We start from the raw sequence: 22,614 nt of genomic DNA, 5'->3' as shown, positions 1-22,614 counted from the left end.
TGGGACAACACACTGAATGGCATCCTGTAAGGGAGAGGTAACACCTCCCTCTGTTGAGGCTACCATTGATTTTAAGCCTGGGAGTCATTCACACTACTTCCCTGGAGGTCAGAAAGCTGTCTAGGGGCCAGCAACCATGTAAGGCCAATGGGCAAACTGGGCTTCAGAGTGGTAACTTTCTAAAAGTTGCTTTTCCTTAAAATCGATAATAAATTTGATTTGGGCATCAATTCGGGTTTTATACCACAATTTATTTGATACCTTGAAATGCACATTTTAGTAGTACCATTCAGAAGTTAGCCAGGTTGAGGGATCAGCCCGTAACTCTCTGTTAGCCAATGAGGCTACTGACTTTTCCACAGAAAAAAAGGCAATTTGGAAGTGTTACTGTCAGAACAGATTAAAAGTATGTATCCAGGTTAATAATATATAGCCCCCCCAGCCTCAGGGCTCCATAGTCTTTCCTTAGGGGAGAATGACATATATTGATAGGACCAAGGAGATTGCCATTGTTTAAATTGCAACATTGAACTAGCAGTTTAAACTACTCATTTAGGCTGCAGTGGCAGTTTGGAAACCATTTTGTACGTTGTCCTGCTCAGGGTGGCACAACCAGTGCTATGTTCCTGGGGGGATTCTCTGCCTTACATGCCCTGGGTACCCTTGGTATCATATACTAGGTACTTAAAAGTAAGTCAGCTTATGCCAAGTGGCAGTAGCAAATTCAGCATGTACTTTGTAAAGGGTTAGACTCCTGGTACTGAGGCCTCAGTGCACTCTCAGAGTAAAAAAGCCAGCTGCATCAGACCAAGACTTTGGGGGTGATCATACACAAAGAAGCTTTTCCTTCAATTATTATTAGTTTGTGAATGCATGTGTGGGTCCTAACTAAGGATCTATTACCGACCCTGGAGTTGGAAGGGGAACTGATTCCAAAATAACAAGCTATAGCCTTGATACAGCTTTCTCATTTGGAATCATCTTCCCCTTTCATGGAGAGCAGCCACTGGTCACAGTATAAGTGCATTCATCCACAGTTAAAATCTTAACAAGGAAACTCTATAAAGGCAGGTAATATACCTTAAAAGCACACCTCCTGCTTTAAAAATGTTTTCCTGCTATGAATATGAATATAGAGATATGCTGCCCATTGCAGGTCACTGCAGGTCTCTGTTCATTCCCACCGCATTTTACAGGGGGTTCATACAATACATCCTGCCTAATTAACATTGTAAAGTAAGAGATTTTCCAAATTTCTGCGAATTCGGATTTTGCAATTCAACTGACTAGTGCATCAATGCCATCGGAAAATGAACACCAGGTTCAGATCTAGCTGGTGTGAAAAAATGTAAATGACTAGTTCTTTCTAAGTCAGTACTGATCCACTTTGTTTGACTCTAGGTAAGCTACACAATTGCATTGGAGGGCCCAACTTCAGCCTTAGTCTTCTGTCATGCCGTTCATGCAATGTCAAGCAGTATCAGCAGGGTGTTCAACTTAAGAAGCTATGTTGGGGGTTGTGCTACAAATGTCTCCTAGTTGGCAGATACCTCCTGGTTTGATCTGACCCATCTGCTAGTTGCCAGAATCCGTCCAGTGTACTGTGAGATGGAGTCCCGCATCCATCCCATTTAGGACTTAGGAATGCTTCATGCTTATTTGGAAAAAGAAGACTGAAGAACCAATAATTATACTAACTATCTGTATGTGAATGGGTGTCAGAGTGTCTGACAGAACTAGCTCACAGACAGCTTTCACGGCACAATATTTACACAGTGTTCTCCAACAAAACATGGTTCCTCCAACACACATTTCCCAATTCAATCTCAGAACCTCCAACTTCCAACTTCTCAGAAATTTTCCATGCCAGGCTGTCCAAGAGAATAAGTGGCGAGAGCAGCTCATTCAGGGTTGCTGATTACATAAATAAATCAAGCAAACTCATCATTGCAAACCCTTTTGCAATCATATATCATAATCACCATAGGCACGCAAAGAGTCATCAAGCCCCTGGGATCAGAGAGTTAATCTTATCCACATATATTCTCCGGTCAAACTACAGATGTCTTCACATTTGAGATCATAGTTAAATTCTCCCTGACTGTCTGAGTTGTCATGTGGCAGCTGTCATTTCTTGTGGAGCTTGATCAACCCCTGTTTCCCAGGAACAATAGTGAAGTTGTTTTCAAATAGATGGTATAACACTTGTAATCCCCCGAGAGTCAAACCTAAATATATTCATAAACATCTGTTTCTTCCTAAACGAGTTGTCAGTATGGCAGTTCTTCTTTAGATCAGGTTGAATCCGTTCAGCAAATAAATGTGCTGATTCTGCATTTGCCAGAAAAACCGTGCTGAACACATTTTATTATTATTATTTTATTTAAAGTCTTATATAGCGCATAGTTACCCTGGAGCATCCCAGCGCTTGTTCCAGAAACAGAAAAGAGGCAATCGCAAGTACTCCAGGTCAGCAGTTAACAAAAAAGATGTGTTTTCAAGAGTTTGCGAAAACGGAGAAGACACGTCTCCGAACCCAGATTCAGGGGGACTGAGTTCCAGAGAACAGCTGTATTCACTGAGAATCTTCTTCCCCCTGTGCGTGCCTTTTTAACTTTGGGGATCTTGAGCCAGTGTTTCTGGTCTGAGCGTAGGGTTCTGTTGGCCTTATAGGGTATAACTAAATTCTTCAGGGCCGGTGGACCTTTACCCTGCAGAATTTTGTGAGCCAGACAAAGGGATTTAAACTTAACCCTTACACGCACCGGCAACCAATACAGTGCCTTCAGGGCGGGTGTAGCCGACCGTGACATTGGAGTGTTCTTCAATAGTCGCGCTGCAGCATTTTGAATTTGCTGAAGTTTATTAAATGTTGCTTCAGGGCCGCCAAGATAGATAGCGTTACTGTAGTCAAGTCTTGATATAATCAGCCCCTGAATCAGCAACTTCCTAGATAACGGTGGAAGAAGGGGCAAAACGTTCCGCACTGACCGAAGAAGACCGAAGCAAACTCCTGCCGTTTTGTTTGCCTGAGTCCTAAAGGAAAGATCTTGCTCCAACCAAACCCCGAGACTTTTAATCTCCTCCCTGGGGTTCGGGAGAGTGCCCAGACAACTAGGCCAGATAGTCGAGGGAAGTGAAGAACCTTTGTACCCTAGTAGCATTATGTCGGTCTTAGAACCGTTCAGCTTTAATGCTGACTCACACATCCAAGTGTAGACTTTGGACATGCAAGAGTAAAGCATGTCTAGGCTTTCAGCAGACTGGGAAAGAGAGACCACCAGCTGGGTATTGTCAGCGTGATCTTAAATGGAGCCACCACATCCTCCGAGGGGGCCATGTAACCATTAAACAATGTGGGGCTCAAGGAGGAGCCTTGTGGCACACCACATTGGAGGGGGATTGATGCTGATCGAGCATTACCTTCCCATACCTGGTAGGTCCGGTCGCTAAGAAATGACTGAAGCCATTTCAGTGCCATCCCAGTAACCCCTACATCTGACAGCCGCTGAAGTAACACTTGATGGCTAACAGTGTCAAAAGCTGCACTGAGGTCCAGGAGGATCACTGCCACTGATCCTCCCGAATCCAAAATGCTTCTGGCTTCTTCAACGACTGCCAGTACGGCAGTGTCAGTACCCTGTCCTGGCCGAAAGCCAGTTTGGGAGTCTCTCAACAGGCCGTTGGACTCAAGAAAGTGTGATAGCTAGGAATTCACTAACCTTTCCGTGATTTTACTGAGCCCAGGAAGTAAAGAAATGGGCCTGTAATTCGCGATGTTGAGAGGATCTAAGTTAGGCTTCTTCAAGAGAGCTTTTACTACTGCTCTCTTCCAGTTCGGGGGGACTAGGCCAGATGCCAGAGAGGCATTGATCAATTCAGTCACTGGATCACAGGGTGAGCCACTCTTAATAGTGGCTAGAGCCTTGAGGACCTCGTCCACGGATACTGGTCCAAGAGCTTCTAAACAGACCGGAGGTCCAACTGGTTTACTACTAGACTCTGCTCTCTGGTTTATCTGGGGCAGGGCACTTAGAATGTCTGCTACTTTTGTGTGGAAATAGTCTGCTAGATCATTGCATTTTTCTTCTAAATTGTCAGTGGCTGCAGGCGGCTCAGGAACCCTCAAAAGCTCCTTGACCACTAGAAAAGTTTCTCTAGAGGAGTTCGAAGCATTCTTAATTCTCTCCTCAAAGAATTGAGCCTTAGTGCGCCGAAGAGCAAGTTTATAGGCCCTAATCGCCGAGCGATATTTGGCCTTACTGGTCTCCTCCCAATCCTTCCTCCAGACACGTTCAAGCTTCTTGCAACCCTTTCTAAGGGTTCTTAGCTCTGGTGTGTACCATGGAGCAGAGCTCATTCTCTTCTCTCTCTTTACAACAGATCTTTTAGGGAGGACAGAGTCCAGTGAGATGGTCAGCCATCCACTCAGGTTCGCATCTGCGAGTATTGGATCCAAGACAGGGGAGGGACGGGAACCTTCCAATTCAAGAGTCAAATTTTCAACCGACAGCCTCGACCAGGGTCTTTCAGAACTACGGACACTGGGAGGAGATGTAGTAGTAACCTCCGTTTGCCAGATGAATGAGATTAACAGATGATCCGACCACGGGAGTGGGAAGGGAGGTAAGACTTTCACGGCAGCAACATTAGTAAAAATTGGGTCGAGCAAATGGCCCTTATTATGAGTAGCCCCTGAGTTAATGAGGTCTACCTCATATACCTTTAGGTCGCATTGGAGGTCAGCCGCCAAGCGATCCGCCAGATCGTTAAAATGAAGATTAAAATCTCCTAGTAAAGTACTTTAAAATATAGTATACTACATTTACTGGATGCACCCAAACCGTCTTGTGCAACATCCAGAATCCAATCTACCAAATTTCAAGAGCCCAGGAGATCTGCCCAACACTTGTTGAGCTCAAAACTACCTGGATATGGTATCTCCTCAGAAGGAAACAAAGGAATAACTAATTACCCACAATTCACCAGAAGTGCAAAAAGGTCTAACATGTTAGTATAATAAATATACATAACTGCCAATTTTCCCAGTTCCACCTGTGATGTTCTACTCCAGTCCGTTGTTTTATTTGAATTTGCAGTCCTGTTTTATAATGGAGTAAAGAAAGTCTGCAAGTCCCAGAATTTAAAGGACATGGACTGGAGTCGTACATCACACATTGACCTGGGAAACTGAGTATGAATTGCTTATTGATGATTGCCCCTATTGGTGATTTGTTGTCTCCTCATCCAAAAACTGCTTTGTTCAAAACCTCTAGCACCATTCCCGTTAATGTATTCCACCCTATCCACTTAGCTGTGGGCCTGAATATGATGTTGGGTGGAAAGCCATCCGAAACCTCGATGGAGGTTCCGCCTGACATCATAGGTTTCCATCTGACTCCATATTACAATACTAGTGGTTGGAGGGAACCCCATGGGGGAATTCCACTCCACTTCCCTGGAGCATGTCGGAGCGTCGGAAGGACAGATAATCCTGAAATGGCGGCAGTGCCTAATCAGACACCACAGTTGGAGATATATAATGTAGTTTCTCACAGCCTTGTCATGTTGGCCTTTCTGACATGCAAAAAGGCTGTCAGAAAGTGACATTGGGGGGCCCTTGCAGGGTCCCCTTCCTCCTGGCCCTCCGCTATAGAGTCTGTGGGGCACCTATGGTGCCCTCTAAACATCCCTGCACCATGTGGCAGGCAATGTTTAAAACAGGAATGTTTTAAAGGTGTATATTTACTATTGAGGCTTGTGCTGCAATCCACAGCACAAGCCTCAATAGAAAATATACATTTTCCGACCGCTGTGAAGGCGGTCGCATCATAATTGTGGAAGCTGCACCAGTGACTCCTTGTCGGGTGGTCTGTCTCAGCTAGGACGTCGGTCGGACCCTCATCCGACCGACATCATAATTAGGGCCTATGAGTTGTCGCTGCGCTTTCTATGTCATTCCTGCTAGACACATGAAGCTGCTTGTAGCTAAATAAATAAAAGAATCAATTATGACCAGAATAACTATTAGTGATTAAACAAATAGTTGGGTTTGTAACTTTTTAGATGCTTCAGGGGCACAATGCAGGCCCCCGTATCTCCTGCAGTGTGAAGGTGAACACCCATCAGGAGCTCCATCATTTTGCGGTATCCAATGTCTTCACACTGGCACTCCAAGACACTGCTTTCACCTACTGTTTTGTCTTGCCATTGAGCGTATGACTTCAGGAAGGTGAAATGAAGGGATGAGCAACTGCTGAAGGCAGCAAGCTTTGATTGCTTCCCTCTGTATTTTTTTTATCTTGCTGCATTTAAGTGATTGAAGTCAGAGAACAAGTCACAATCTTGCATGCCCTCATACCTTGAAAAGGGGCCCCCTCTAAAGTTACCATTCTAATCGTGTGTCAACAAGCTGATTTCAACTAAAGTCATGGCAATATGAAGCAGACATAAAAAAGAATGTAACTTAATGTATAGTACCGTCTGAGTAGAACAAAGAAAACTCAAACAGCCTTTGAATGTACATGTTAGCTTACTGAATCAAGATTGTTCAAACACAAACACTAATCATTACCAAGTGTTATAATTATATCTATGTTAAATATGCTTTATATTTTTTCTGTTTCTTTAGTAGTGTAGTGTCACCTTGGTGGCAAAAGTAGCTCTTAATTAAAGCACTGTATGACCAGACAAACACATAAAAGATAATAATAATAATGGTAATGTCTAACTATATCTTATATGTGATTAATATGTATCATTATTATCGACCGAAAAGGGGTTAAATGCATGTTTGCCATGCAGGTACTGTAGGTAGCTTTTTGAAATGGTTTTCAGTTATCTCAGCAATCTTAGCAACTCAGGGGAAAAATGCTAAACTATATATAACGGGTTATTTATTCCATTGTTTGCCAGAGGAGGCTAAAGTAGAGAATGCCTAGTTCAGCATGGAGGCCTAATAAAGGAGAACAGACATATACTTAAGACATTGCGCACATTGTTGTTGTTTATTAACGTACTTAGATAGCTTCTGGATTTGGATTGATATCCTTTTTAATCACTGTCACTACCTCACTTCCTCACCTGCCACATTGCCGACCTGCGTGTTCCCTAGTCCACTGCAGAAAATTCCATTTGTTGTGGCGGGAACGGACGCATACAGGAAGTGCGATTAGCATACTTCCAACTCAACACAGGGGAGGTCAGTGATCTAGCTGCTCACCTTCCCGTTAAAAAAGCCTATTCCTGCCTCAATGCACAGCAGACGCGGCGCTGGCGCGCCAAAGGCGTGCAAAAGGCAAGCCCGTCTGCGCCCGTCCGCAGCCGACCGAGAACTGGGGCCAGAACCCCTGGTCAAATCCAGACTTACTCCAAGGCAGACCTGCCCACTCTTGCTGCAGGCAGTCACGGCCTCAGTGAAAGAGTTGCAGACAAGCTGAGAGTTGAAAACCTGCTGAGGTGTAACCACTCTAAAATTCCGGACCCACCCCCCACTACTAGCACTACGGCTTGCAATTCACCCGGCCTGAAAGTGGCAGTCCTAAATACGCAATCTCTACAGAAGCACCACCTGGAAGTTGTTTCACTCCTCCAGGATGGAGAGCTAGACATCTTAGCTCTCACTGAAAGCTGGTTAGGTGACACCTCAGTCCCAGACATAATTGCATCCCTTCCAGGGAACTTCAATGCTTTCTGGCAAAATAGACAAGGAACTGACCAGGGATGGGGAGTAGCTATCATCTTTAATAAATGAATAAAGGACACTAAAATAGTGGCAGAGATCATCGACCAGGCTGATATTTTTGAGGTTAAAATCCCATTTAAAACATCCTGCCTGTTAATGTGGGTCATATACCACCCCCCTCGATCAACCCCTAGCTTTAACAAACTAATTATGGAAATTGTCTCTGATCTCTGCTCTCGGTATAAGCGACTTCTTGTAACAGGTGATTTTAATTACCACTGGGGCACTGCCCCGAAAGAGATGCTCGCTAGCCAGTTTGAGACAGGAATGTGCGCAATGGGGCTCCACCAATTAGTAGATGCCCCCACCCACCTGAAAGGGTACACCCTTGATCTCATCTGGACCTCCCGCCCATTGGCCAGCCCAATAGACATAAGCCCCTGTGCCTGGTCTGACCACGCATGTTGGACTTGGCCCTTTTTGGCAGGTTCACCCCTGATCTTTTTGCCATAAGCTCTGACAGGATGGTTGTGATTTTAGGCCTCTGCACACTTTAGCACTGTGGCCCAGTGTAAAGTGCGTGCGCTCTCTGTGGTACATTTGGAAGGTTGGCCTGCCCTCCCATAGGAATGGATGGGGATTGCCTGATCAGTGTGTGTCAGTGGTAATTCCTGTTATGAGAGGAGATGTGTTGTCAACTCTGGTATGTCTGAAATCGTGTGAATAAATGCTGCGCATAAGTGTGTGCAGATTTATTGTGGTTAGTTTAGAAATGCCACTTTTAGAAGTTGGCATTTCTGTGTCCTATATCTGCCTGCATGATGTGAGTTGCATGTCTGGCTTGTGAGTGACAGAAGCTGAGAGGTGTAAGTGGCTCCAGGAGCTAGGGGGAGTCAGCCCAGTGGTGAATAGAGAGATCTACATGCAGATGGGAGGGAGGAGTTGCACCTAGGACCTGAATAGGACTGGGCCTTCCCTCCACAATGCCAGCTCTGCCCCCTGTAGTGCATCTGATCCCTGAAGCCCCCCCTGACAAAGGAGAGAGGAGCAGAGCAAAATAAAGTACTCCAAAGCTCCCCTGAACCAGTTGCATCTGGTTCTCCCATACCCTGCACTTTTACACAAAGGATTATGTGGTATAAATATAGGGGCTGTGACCCCATGAAAGTGTGCTGTCTTGGTGTGCTGTTCCTGCTGGGTCGTGCTGCTGCTGGGGCCCAGTGGGGCTGCCATGAGGGCTTGTTTTCCTGGGCACTGCCTTGCCCCTGGACCTGGAAAATATTTTTGGGACCCTTCTGCTTTGCTTTTTATTCCAGGACCCTACAAAGATTTTGGCGCACTTATGCGCCCTGGGAGCACTGTGCTTTATTTCTCTGACTTTCCCCAAAGGAGAGGGAGAGCCTGGGGGCTGAGCAGCGCTGAGCTGCAGCCCCTTTTGGAGGGAATCCCCACCATAGGTATTTCCCCATGATGCATTCAGCGGCGGGTGCCCACCCCGCATTTATTGGTTTTTCGCTGGTGCCCACCCCGCTTTTATGCCGCTTATTTTTATGATTATAGCAGCGGGTGCCTACCCGTGTTTTTCCTTGCTTTCATGGGTGCCCACCCCGCTTGGATGCCGTGTTTGCTTGTATTTTGATTGCAGGTGCCCACCCCGCTTTTTAGTGTCTTTTGGTAGCGGGAGCCCACCCCGCTTTGTATTTTGAATTGCGAGGGAGCCTGCCCCTCATTGCCTGCCAAGTGAGGATCACTGCCCCCAGCCCGCGAACCTCGGGGACATCCCTGCGATGTCACAGGCAGCGCCGGGCTGGGATTGGAGATAGCTCGGGGCGTTGCCTAGTAACAGGAGGACTTGACGTTGGAGAGAAGCCCGCATGTGCTGGGAGTAAGCTTGGTTGCGTGCTGAGGAGGACTGGATCCTACCCCGCCTTCCTGAGTGTCGATGAAAAAGTGGAAATGCCAGATGGGGCTCCCGTGGTGAAGAGGGAGCCTCGCATGCAGCCACCATGTAGTCGATCAGCGCAGAGTGCCACAAGGCGTCCGGTGAGTGGAGCTGGTGGGGAGGGGGGTCCATATCGGGGCATGCTATTGGTGCTTGCCCCATTGTTGTCCCCCCCTTATCGGCCCGCAAGAGAGTGGGCTGCTCCCACATCGTTTGGCATGATTATTTTCAGAACCCCATGTGGCTCCAACGAAGGGGGCATATTTGTAAGATGGCCCAGAAGGGCCTGCGCCACTGCTTGTGAAGCCAGTTCTTACAACTGCCCCATTTGGCTAGAGGGCAGCTGCAATGTTTGATGGGCCAAGTTTGTTTAAAGAGGCCCAGTGGGGCCCCCAGGGCACAGTTGTCCCAAGACTCCTTTACTCTGTCCTCAGCTGCACCGCACCAGCGCAGGCAGCTGCAATGTTTGGCGCACTTGTTCTAATGGCATATTGAGAGACCAGGTCTCAATTGATATTTACAGCTGCTCAGCATGGAGTGGGGAGCTGCACCATTTAGGTTACCCTTTCTTTGGGGGCATGTTTGAAGTTAGGAGTGGGATGCACTCCTGTGCCCCATACTTTCACCGCTGTGCAGCAATTAGTGCCAGCTGCAAGGTTTAGGTCTGCGAAATTGCGCACTCGTGATTTCAGCTGCTTGGCACTGCGCCCTGACTTTTGGACATTGGGCATTTGAGCCCCTTTTGAGATGGCCAGTTGGACAGGGGGACTGTTAGATTTAGAGGGCGCCAGGCCCTGATGTGATTTATATAGGTGCCCAGGAAATGTAATTCATGTACTGTTTTATGCACTGTGATTTATACCTCTAAATGTGGTTTTATGATTATGAGGTTTTGCATACTGTGTTATGTTTTAGTTTGTTCTCTACTGTGGCTTAGGTATGAGTCATTCCCTACTGTGGTTTATGTTAGTAAGTTTATTTCCTAATGCGAGTTATGTTTAGGAGGTTATGGTTAACTATGTTTAGGCTTATGAGTTTGGTGCAGAATATATTTCTCGCCTGATATGATACTGTACATGATATGATTTATGTTGCATGATGCTGAGGATAGTGTATACCAGTAATTACAGGTGGTGGTCTGAGTTTATGAGATGTTCTTACTTTTACTATTTTTACCAAGTGATGATTCTGACAGTGGCCCTCGTGGCACTGTCATGTGTAAATAATCCCCTGTAAATATTGCCCAGTGCTAGTTGGCACAGTGTAGGTTGTGTGATTACCATCTAATGTGTGTTATGATAATACAAAGGCTATTTTTATATATAACCTTGTGGGGAGTTCCTTTTGTGGTGTGCCTAGTATGTTGTTGCTGTGTGTGTTGAGTACATGCTTTACACATCGCCACCGGGATAAGCCTGACTGCTTGTGCCAAGCTACCAAGGCGGTGAGCAGGGCTATCTTTGGCGTGTAACTCCCTTGCCCTGACTAGAGGGTTGGTCTCTGCCTGGCTTTGGCGCAAGCCTTAGCCAACCAGCGATCCCATTTCTAACAACGCACTTTTAAGCTGTTGGGTTCTAATGGACGGCCAACTACTACAACCACCCCCAGAGTGGAGTATGGTGCGCAATTGGAAGAAAATCGAGACTGACAACCTAGTAGCGACCCTACTTAGGTCCCCCCAGACACCCACGCTCAAATCAGGAAACTTAGACCAGGAGAGCGAAACCCTGACGAACACCTTATGAAGAGTCATAGACCAAACAGCCCCAGAGAGAAGAATCAGAGTGGAAAACAAAGGGAAGGGGGCTCCCTGGTTTAATGAGATACTGAGGGTAGAAAAGCAAAGCGTCCACCATGCCTAAAGGGCTATGGCAGAAAGCATATGAACCTGAGAAGCTGGCAGTATATAAATCCTGACATACCCTATATAAAAAATCCATTATGGACAGGAAGGCCCAATACTATGAGGCAAGAATCTCCTTAGCTCCTAATAAGCAGAAAGAGACCTTCAAAATATTGAAAGAGCTCAGCCAAAAATCTGAATTGAAAACTACAGTTGCTCCTATAGACTGTAATACCTTCCAGTCCTACTTCCAACAGAAAGTCAGGGATATCATCCTTGAGATCGATAACACCCCTACCAACCAGAACTGTATAGCTCTACGTCAGGTCTCCCCACCCTCTGGCAACCAACTCACTGCTTTCCCTTTACTGGATCCCACATCACTGATCAACACATCACTGATTGTATCAAATCAGGTTCCCCTGCTGGCCCTGCCCCGAATGACCATCCCTAGCCTGGCTCCCTAGCCTGGCTAACCAGTTTCTTTCATTATTGTGCAACTCTCTAGTGACCGGTCACCTACCTTCCAACATGGAGGAAGTCATACTAATCTCCCTCTTAAAGAAACCAGGAGCCGATGTGGCCAGTCTCAAGAACTATAGGCCTATCTCCCAGATCCCCTTCTTAGTGAAAGTGGTAGAGCAACATGTGCTAAAAGCTCTCTCACTGTTTTTGGAGGAACACCAACTACTCCAAAACAACAAGCGGGCTTTAGAGCACACCATAGCACAGAACTGGTGATGCTCTCTGTCTTAGACGATCTCAGAACCATGGCCGATCAAAAAGAAGCGAGCGCCCTGATTTTATTAGATATATCAGCGGCATTCGATAGGGTCAACCATACCCGGTTAATGGATCATCTAACAGCCTATGGTATTCAGGGGTCGGCACACCAGTGGCTAGTATCCTTTCTAACAGGGTGGTCCCAGATTATTCAGTTGGGGGAACGAGTATCAGAGAAGGGCGGCCTGACCTGTGGAGTCCCCCATGGCTCTGCACTTTACCCGCTCCTCTTTAACATTTACCTACAGCCAATGGTGACAGCCCTCGCCCATATGGACAGTTGTGTCTTCAATTACGCAGATGACACCCAGCTCATTTTCCGGACTGACAACTCCACCTATGCCCAGGAAAAGGCACAAAATATTCTCAGATTCACTGTAAATTGGATGACCGCACACTCATTAAAAATTAACCCGGAGAAAACTGAAGTTCTTGTCATCCCTACAAAAGGCAATCCATGGAGCGATCATTTCTGGCCTCAGGAGCTGGGTGCCAACCCCACTCCAGCTACTGCGGTAAAAAGTTTAGGCGTCAAATTGGATCAAGAGCTTTCCATGGCTAACCAAGTTACTACTGTGGTAGACACATGTATAGGCCTTATAAGACAGCTACGGAAACTTGTCCCCCTCCTTTCAACCGCCTCCCTGCAAATGATTGTCAGCCACAATCGTCTCCAGGCTCGACTACGGAAATGCACTGTATATAGACCTCCCCAAAAGCTCATCAATAAACTTCAAGTAGTACTTAACGATGCAGCTAGACTGATCTTTAGGTTACCTAGACGGGTCCAAGCCTCCCCTCTGCTGTGCAAACTTCACTGGCTCTCTATCAAGCAGAGAGTAAAGTTTAAAGGCCTTTGCATCGCCCACAAAGCAATCTATGGCAATGCCCCGGCCTACAATAAGGAATGCTTGAAGACTTCTGTTCCGGGACTCATATTGCAGTCCTCGGAGGCCTGCCACCTGGCCATCCCTAGATGCAATACTCCATCTAAAGGGGGTAGAGATTTTTCTGTATTGCTCCCACAACTCTGGAACCAGCTGCCCGACCCCCTGCGCAAAGAACCAGCCCTCCTCCCATTCAGAAAACAACTCAAAATGCTCCTGTTTGGGGAGGTACTGGATTCTGTCTAAACTCACTCTACTGTGGGGCTCTACATCTGCCCACGACCTCTGGCTATCCCCCCTCCCCCCAAAGCGCTTAGAGACCCGCCAGTGATTAGAGCTATATAAAAATCAATTATAATTACAATTATGTAACCTAAAACAGCACAATTTCATAAGCAACTATTTCACAAACATTTGTTTTTGCGCCATTGGAAAATTATGCATGGACTAAAATGTTCTTGGAAATTCGGGTGGGTATGAAACATATTTTACAAATCACAGGGAGACCCGGAATTCTATGTGGATCGCCAGGCAATATTTTATCATGTTTGTAAAGCAATATTACTATGTAGCCCACAGCTGTAATGTTTAGTAAATGTGAAGTAAGCTTTTAGTTTCAAAGGCTATTCTCTTTTGGGGTATTGCTCCACTATATAAATAACAGTGACAATCATTGCACACAATAAATGGTGAGGTGGTGCAAGTGGCTAGTGACAGAATAGACATAACTGTAAAGATAAAGAACACTGAAACAATCACTTCTACTTTAACGACCAACAGTTACAAGCATGACCAGCAGAGAACATCAGTCAAAAAAGTATTTTGGGGAACCATATGACTGTATTTAGAGATTTGATACTTTCTAAAAACTTGATGGGTATCTCACTTCAGTTCGATTAACTATAAATAAGGTCTGTAATTACTGATTTGTTTATTTGTTTGCCTTGTTGAGAATTAATAAATATTTTTTGCAACTTCATTGCAGCAGGTTGACAGTTGCCTGTAGTAACTTGGGTTATTTTGATGAATCATGAGTGGCTGCTTAGACTAATGCCCAAATTCACAAAAGTTTAGCATCAGGTTCACGTTAATTTTGTAAGGCTAGCCCGTTGCTAAATCTTTTTGGGAATTAACAAACCATCGTTAATTGGTATTAGCAATGGTTTGTATGGGACAGTAACACAGCTTTGCATTACTTTGCGTCAATGGGGCGTTACATGAGTGATACATGGGCTTTCAATTGCAACCACCCATGCCTTTTGATGCTAAACCCTATGTACAAACATCAGTAGATAGCATTTGGCGCCAAAATTATCACTACAGGAAAGCAGGCGTTAAAAAGAGAAATGTTTAAATTTCTCCTTTGTTTTGTAACTTTGCATGTGTGCTGCATTGAGCAGCACACATGCAGGTTTTTGGGCTGATGCCCTCGTTCCTATAGTCCTCCCGGCATGGTCGTTCCTAGGTCATTACCTCCCGTTAATTTTGTAAGACTCGCCCGATGTAAATCTTTTTGGGGATTAACAAACCATTGTTAATTGGTATTAGCATTGGTTTGTATGGGACAGTAGCATAGCTTTGCATTACTTTGCGTCAATGGGGCATTACGTGGGTGATACATGGGCTTTCCATTGCAACCACCCATACCTTTTGATGCTAAACCCTATGTACAAACATCAGTAGACAGGATTTAGCGCCAAAATGTAACTAGGTGTGGGCGGAAAATCCGTTTCGCTCGCGGATTTTGCGGATTTTCGGGAAATTCGCAATCCGCGAGATTCGCGAATCTCCCGCAAAATCCGCAAATCCGCGAGCAGCGGATTTTGCTCGCACTGCTCGCACTGTTCGCGTGAGTTCGCGGCTTCCCAGTACAACTTCGCGCCCCGCGAATAAGTGCAAAATTGCAGAAATACGATCTAATCAAAACTGAAACTACTTACCAGGTTCAAAAGTTCAGGCTCATCATTAGTAGCCATTTCCTGTAGTGCTTGCTGAGGGGCCCCTCCAGAGTTCAGTTGCCAGTTGCAACTATTATGTGACCCTGCTCTGAACCTCAGAATAGTTACACATATGCCACAAAGGTCCTGAATTACAGCTAAGGGAGACAAGCAGGAGCCAGGCTGGCAGTTCAAATCCATTAATCAGCCCCTAATTCATTATTGTCAGTTGGGGCAGGGCAGGTGTTGTAACTAATTTTGCAACAATGAAAGCACTTAGCAAGTGCAAAAGTTCACTAATCAGGAAGCACTAAGGAAGCAGGTGCCAGCTAAAAAAATATTCTGTGACACATTAATCAGCCCCAAATTAATTCAGGTCACTTGAGGCAGGGAAGGTGTGCTTGCGTTGCCACAATAATGTACACTGACTGGACAACCAGAGGGTGCTGTGATGAAACAGAGGGTGGCATGGGTGGGCCAGAGGGTGACATGAGTAGTCAGAGAGTGGCAGTGGTGACAGAGAGTGGCAGTGATGAAGAAGAGTGTCCCAAACAGGCTGGACACGTAGAAACAACAAGTTCGCGAAACTTGCGACCCGACAGGTAAGTTTGCAATTTGCGACATTGTACAAAACCCTCGCGAACTGGCAGAAACCCGCGCAAACACAAAAAAAAAATCCGCAAATTCGCGAGAATATTTTGCGGATTGCGAGTTCGCAAATCCGCAAAATTCGCGAACGCGAGATTCGCAAAATTCGCCCATGCTTAAATGTAACACTACTGGAAAGCTAGTGCTAAAAAGAGAAATGTTTAAATTTCTCCTTTTTTTGCAACTTTGCATGTGTGCTGCATTGTGCAGCACACATACAATCTAGGAAAAGCTTTAAGGTGTGGCTAACCATAAAATGTGGCAAAAGGAGGGTACCCTTCATGTACAAAAACTATTGTAAACTCAGCATACACTCTAGCACAGCAGCTAAAATCAGCGTAAGGGAGAGGGGAGGAGAGAGCCATATCTTCAGAATCTGGGCCTAGTTTGTTATGAGGGTATAAAAATTTGGCAATAAAGGAGCTGAAGATGATCCTATTCTGGGTATGTTGGCTAGGGGAAAAGCTTTTAGGTCTAGAGTTAGCGATGACTTATTGATTTTACTAAACTTATAAACAAAATCTACTTTGGGAGGGAGGGCGAGGGGTGAGAGAAAAGTAGACCAAAAATTGTTTGTGTGTGTGTAAAAGGCCGCTTTATTAGGAAACAGGTGCACATTACAAAATACAAACCTTGGCAAACGCCTTACAAAACTAAACCTCGCTAAATAAATAAATAACTAACCAAACGGGCCCCCAACCCCCACCCCTAACATATTTGGGCCCTCCCCACAATACATCAATACACATTATAACATCATTATACATTACGTCATAATAAAACATTACATCATCAATCAACATTACGTCATATATATAAAACATACGTCACCAATAAACTTTATTCATCAAACCACAACTGAATTAACATTTGTCATGTCCTCCGTAATCATCGACCCTGCCTGACCCTGCACTCCTGCAGAATACCCCTTTTCCAAACTGAACGGTCAAACCATGACCAACCTGCCCCGGCCCCAGTCCAAGAAAATTCTAACGAAAATACCACCAACAATCTGCCTGAAACCGAACTGATACACCAAGACCCCGCACTGCACCTGCTCCTAGCGACAAATACAAGTACAAGAAACAACCCCTGCACACCGGTAACCCATAAAACAGCCTTTTGAAAAAGAAAAATTATTAAAAAAGGGGGGAAAACCCCAAAAGAGGGGTGCAAAAAACGAGGGAGCGAGGAGAAAGAAAAAATTTTCAGAAAAACAGGGAGGGAGGGTGGGACAAAAAGCTAAAGCACCTAGCCACCAGGTCACCAAACCTAAAATGGTGGCGGATAGCGGGAAAGGTGGAATTTATACTTGGGCTGGCTGGTCCTACTAGACCAGCCCAAAACTAGAACATTCTGGCAACTTCTGGAAATAACCCCTCGCAGCCCTCCCAAACCGCCCGGGGGAGGAGACCTCCCTTCGGTCGGCTCCCTCCCCCAAGCCCCCCTTGGGAGGGAGGGCGAGGGGTGAGAGAAAAGTAGACCAAAAATTGTTTGTGTGTGTGTAAAAGGCCGCTTTATTAGGAAACAGGTGCACATTACAAAATACAAACCTTGGCAAACGCCTTACAAAACGAAACCTCGCTAAATAAATAAATAACTAACCAAACGGGCCCCCAACCCCCACCCCTAACATATTTGGGCCCTCCCCACATTACATCAATACACATTATAACATCATTATACATTACGTCATAATAAAACATTACATCATCAATCAACATTACGTCATATATATAAAACATACGTCACCAATAAACTTTATTCATCAAACCACAACTGAATTAACATTTGTCATGTCCTCCGTAATCATCGACCCTGCCTGACCCTGCACTCCTGCAGAATACCCCTTTTCCAAACTGAACGGTCAAACCATGACCAACCTGCCCCGGCCCCAGTCCAAGAAAATTCTAACGAAAATACCACCAACAATCTGCCTGAAACCGAACTGATACACCAAGACCCCGCCACCCAGAAAGGTAGGCAAGTGGGGGGTGAACACACGGCGCCTTCCTTTCTGCCCCCCAACCGCGTAGCGAACGGAAAGATAAGTGGAATCAACGCTGCATGGCCAAAGCCCGTGCTAACGCCTCACGAAGCTCCAAAAGATAAAGGTCCATACCCACCCTTGACAAATGCACCCCGTCATCCCGGAAAAACTCAACTGACTCAAATTTAATGTCCCTATGCGATATCCTGCTGAAACCGTGGCCCCTGCAGCAACGAGACACCTCCGAATTCACCTTCTTCCTCGCCCGATCCACAGCCCTGGGGTTCACAGCCCCTCTCCATGTCCAACGCGGTATCAACTCTGTCCAAAACACATGGCACCCAGACCAGAGTTCCTTAATAAGGCCTAAATCCCGCTTCATAGCACGCAGTAAGACAACCCCTTTCGTGGCACAAAGATCATTTTCACCCAAATGAATTACCAAAATATCCGGGCATAAACCGCCCACCATGTTACTGTTTAAACAAGGGATGAACTCTCTCCAGAGCATCCCACCTTTACCCTTCCATACAACGTTAAACATTCGATCATTAAAGCCAAGTTGTTCTCCAAAGTAGCTGCGTGCCGCCTGGACTCTGGCCCATTTAACGAAGGAATGCCCCACTATCCAGACCGTTACCACTGGCGAGCGAGGTCCAGCAACGGATCCTGAAAAAGAAAACACAATTAGAACACATGACTAGGCTGAGAACGCCTGCGCTTCTTGTGCCGGGCTCCGCACATAACGCCGGAAACAATTAGAAGACCAGCGCCCCAACCTCATAATATCCCTCTCAGTCCAACCTCTGTGAAAGGCCTCCGTGGCTGCACCTATGCGGAAAGAATGAGTACCATATAAACTGCTATCAAGCCCAATGTGCTGCAGAGCTTTATGTAAAACCCCCCGTAACTGATAAGATGTGACAGGTGAACCATTAATGTGTTGGAATACGAGGGCTTCATCCCCGCCCCCACACAATGAACGCCAGCGCCGCGCCAGCAATAAAGGGCAAGTGAGCTTTGGGTCGCGCGCTTGTAACCAAACCCCTTTCCCTTTACCCGATTGATCAGTTTTGGAGCTGGATAACCAGACATGAACACCTTTATCATAACAAAAAACATCCCTCCAATTCAAACCACCCTTATGCTTGGTCCCCAACAACTCTGAGACCCTAAAAGCACCAAAAAACATAAATGCCATGAGCATGGAAAAGACACATGCCTCAAAATCATCTGAACATACCAAAGGTAAGACTGTGATTAACCTAGCCAGTATTTGCCAGGATAATGGAGCCCTTGATCGGACAACATGCCCCTGTTCCCTGGCCCATCCCTCAAGCATCCTCCTGCCTATTTCTCCTGCTGACGGGGTGTAACCCCATAACAACTGTCCCATAAAGGCAATACCCGCTAGTTTCCCCGCTATAGTCACTTTAGTGAGGCCCTTATCCATGAGATCCAGAATAAAATTAACGACATCCTCTGACCGCTGTGACAGAGCCTCCTGTCTGACAGCACCAGAGTCCAAGAATTCCCTCCAGGCCAAGGAATAAGCAGTACGTGTGGACACAGATAAAGAACCTACCACCAATTGTACGACCCTACCTCGCCTACACGCCACAGATGAGTCGGCATCGGAGTCGGGGATCTGTCTGCATCCCTCGCCAGTCCACGGAATCTCCCCCACTGTGAACGAGACAGAGCATCTGCAATGTCATTGTCCACGCCAGGAATGTGTAAAGCACGAAAATGAATGTCGTGTTTCAAACAACCCAGAACGAAAACTCTCATCAGTTTCAACACCTGTTCGTCTCTGGCAGACTGTCGGTTCACTATCTCCACAACAGCCATGTTATCCACACGAAACAACACCTTCTTGTGGGCCAATTCCTCCCCCCACAGTGTCAATGCCACCAAGAGAGGGAACAATTCCAAGAAAGTGATGCTGCGATCACCATTCAACCATTCATCCGGCCAACGTTCCGCACACCATCTGCCATTCCAGAAAAGGCCGAAACCATCACTGCCAGCCGCGTCAGAAAACATCTGTACGTCCCACTGGAAATCAACGTCTCTGACCAAGGGAACACCATTGAAAGAAGTCAAAAAGAACTTCCACATTCTCAAATCCTCCTTCACACCAGCAGACAAGCGCACACGATGATGAGGCAAGTGATGTCCTGCTAAAGCCCTACCCAATCTCCTACAAAAAGTCCTACCTGCTCTCACCACCCTACAAGCAAAATTCAAATGACCCAAAAGCACTTGAATCTCCTTCACCAACACTTTCTTTTTGGCCAACATTGTCTCTAACAGTTGCACCATGTTGCTCCTTTTATCCTCAGGCAAGCGAGCAGACATAAGTACAGAATCAAGTTCGATACCCAAGAAGGAAAGGACCGTATTGGGGCCCACTGTCTTTTCCGGAGCTAAAGGGACTCCGAGATCCTCCATGAGCCCATGGAATGTGTCCAGAGCTGTCTGGCACTCCGCGGAGCCCGGGGATCCAACAAAGAAAAAGTCGTCAAGGTAATGTGTCACCAGGGAATGACCAGACCGATTTGAAAAATACCACTGTAAGAAAGTGCTAAAACATTCAAACAGCGCACACGATATTGAGCAGCCCATAGGTAGAGCTTTGTCCACATACCAGTTACCTCCGAATTGTATACCAAGAAGGCACCAATCATCCGGGTGGACAGGCAACAGGCGGAAGGCAGATTTGATGTCACACTTGGCCATCTCAGCGGCTGCGCCCGCGGTCACCACTAGTGACATGGCTACGTCAACCGAAGAGTAGGAGACCGACACAACCTCCGGGTCAATAAAATCATTAACTGAGGATCCTTCAGGCCATGATAAATGTTGAATGAGTCTGAACTGACCTGCCTCTTTCTTAGGAACAACACCGACTGGAGAAACCATCAAATTGAGTAACGGCCAATCTTTGAACGGGCCAGCCATCCTACCCTCCTGAACCTCCTTATTAAGTTTGTCTTGGACAACTGCGGCGTGTTCCGACGCCGATTTAAGATTGGCAGACCACCTCCGTTCCCGGGATCCTAGGTAACCCAATCGGAAACCAAACTGAAAACCGTCTAATAACTTTATTCTTGCAGACTCATCGTCATATCCGTGCAAGGCAAACCGTAACCTGTCCAATTTAACCGGTGTACGAGCCTTTGGCCCCAGAACCCTTAGCACCTCTGGATCCCAGACCCCTTGAAAACTGTGTTGACGAGTTGGCATTACCTGATCCTGACTGCTTCCCCTGTTGGCTGCCCGAAGGCTCGTTGTCCCAACATTTGGATAACGGGTGTTTCCTCCCGCAACCTGAACACTCATGCCTGAATTTACAGTACTCTCTAATACAGGAACCCCTATTGAATTCCCAACAGAAACCAGATCCTGATTGAGTGGGAGTGTTGGACCCCACCCCTCCCCGGGTGGGCTTCCCCTGAAAGGGCCGATACACTAGTGGCAAACCACTGGCCGTAAACACAGTCTTCCCCCCAGCTGATGACCCCATTGTGTGTTGCCATAAATCATTATCGAGCTCACCCCACTTCGCCTCAGGGTCCCACGCCATCCTAGCCCTAAATTCCTCGTCGTATTGAGACCAGGCAAAACCACCCCCGGTGATCTGAGCTTTACGAATCACATCCATGTACTTAAACAGGGAAACGCTGCGCTCAGGGAACTTTTCACAATACACACTGGCATAAATCAAAAACGCAGCTGTCCAATTTTCAATATTTAAAGGTACTTTAGGGCGTTTAGCCAACTCGAATTCTTCCTCTTTAGAGCCCTCCTTAGACCGGACTTCTCGGTGGAGAAGCTTAAGGAGCTCCACATACTCACCGTTCCAAATTCTTTCCTTAGTACTAAGCATCAAATGAGCACCCAGAGGCTTCGTCACCCCCATGTATGGCAGTTTTTTGATTTTCAACTCTTTACTAGCCACTGGCTCTTTAACATTGCTGGAAGCACCAGCTATAACACCACTGTCCATTTTGTCTGTAACTTTGCTGGAAGCACCTGCCATAACACCACTGTCCCCCGTCACTGTAACGTTGCTGGAAGCACCAGCCATAACACCACTGTCTACTTTGTCTGTAACTTTGCTGGAAGCACCAGCTATAACACCACTGTCCCCTTGTTGTGTAACTTTGCTGGAAGCACCAGCCATACCACTGTCCCCTTTATTTGGTATAAACAGTTCGTCAGTACCCACTGCAGTGTCTTTGACATAACGACCTTTAACCAGACGGCCATCCGTAATGACCACATCAAGTTCACCACCGGTACCCACAGACACCATAACAGGTTTGGCCTGTGGGGCCGTTTGCTCACCTGGCAAAAGAGATACAGCTCTCGATGGCTCTGCCCGTGGCGCCGAGGACAATGCATCTGGTCTCCGAGGTGCCCTACCCGATGGGCCGCGCTCTCTTCTCCCCTGCAGTTGCCTCTGGACCACTGGAACCTGTAAAATACTATGAGAAGAGTGAGAGGGCACCCCCCCTCAAGATCCCGCAGTTCACCTTCCTCGGGACTCTCCTCATCATAGTCCAACACCACCGAGTCCACACTAGTATGCATCACATCACCACGGGTCTTACCCAACCCGGTATCAACCACTGTACATTTAAAAGATTTTGAAACTCCAGGTGGGGGAGCAGACTGTACACGTCTGTACCTCCCTGGGCGCTGACTCTGTTGCTCCATAGCCGCCGGCAAGGCCTGCCACCTGTACCTGCTACTCGTTGGGGCCAGCGGGATCACACCAGACCCTCGTGTGCTGGCCGCGTCGGGCTCCCTCGGTGGAACAGAGAGGGCCGCGCTAGGCACTCTCCTCACTTCCCCTTGGCGAAAAGGGACTGGACTGCGCCCTGCCAAGTCT

The sequence above is a fragment of the Lissotriton vulgaris genome, chromosome 3_1, assembly GCF_964263255.1.
Source record: "Lissotriton vulgaris chromosome 3_1, aLisVul1.2, whole genome shotgun sequence".
In the NCBI taxonomy this organism is placed as follows: domain Eukaryota; kingdom Metazoa; phylum Chordata; class Amphibia; order Caudata; family Salamandridae; genus Lissotriton; species Lissotriton vulgaris.
The sequence above is the reverse complement of the archived record's forward strand: the minus strand, read 5'-3'. Positions refer to the sequence as shown.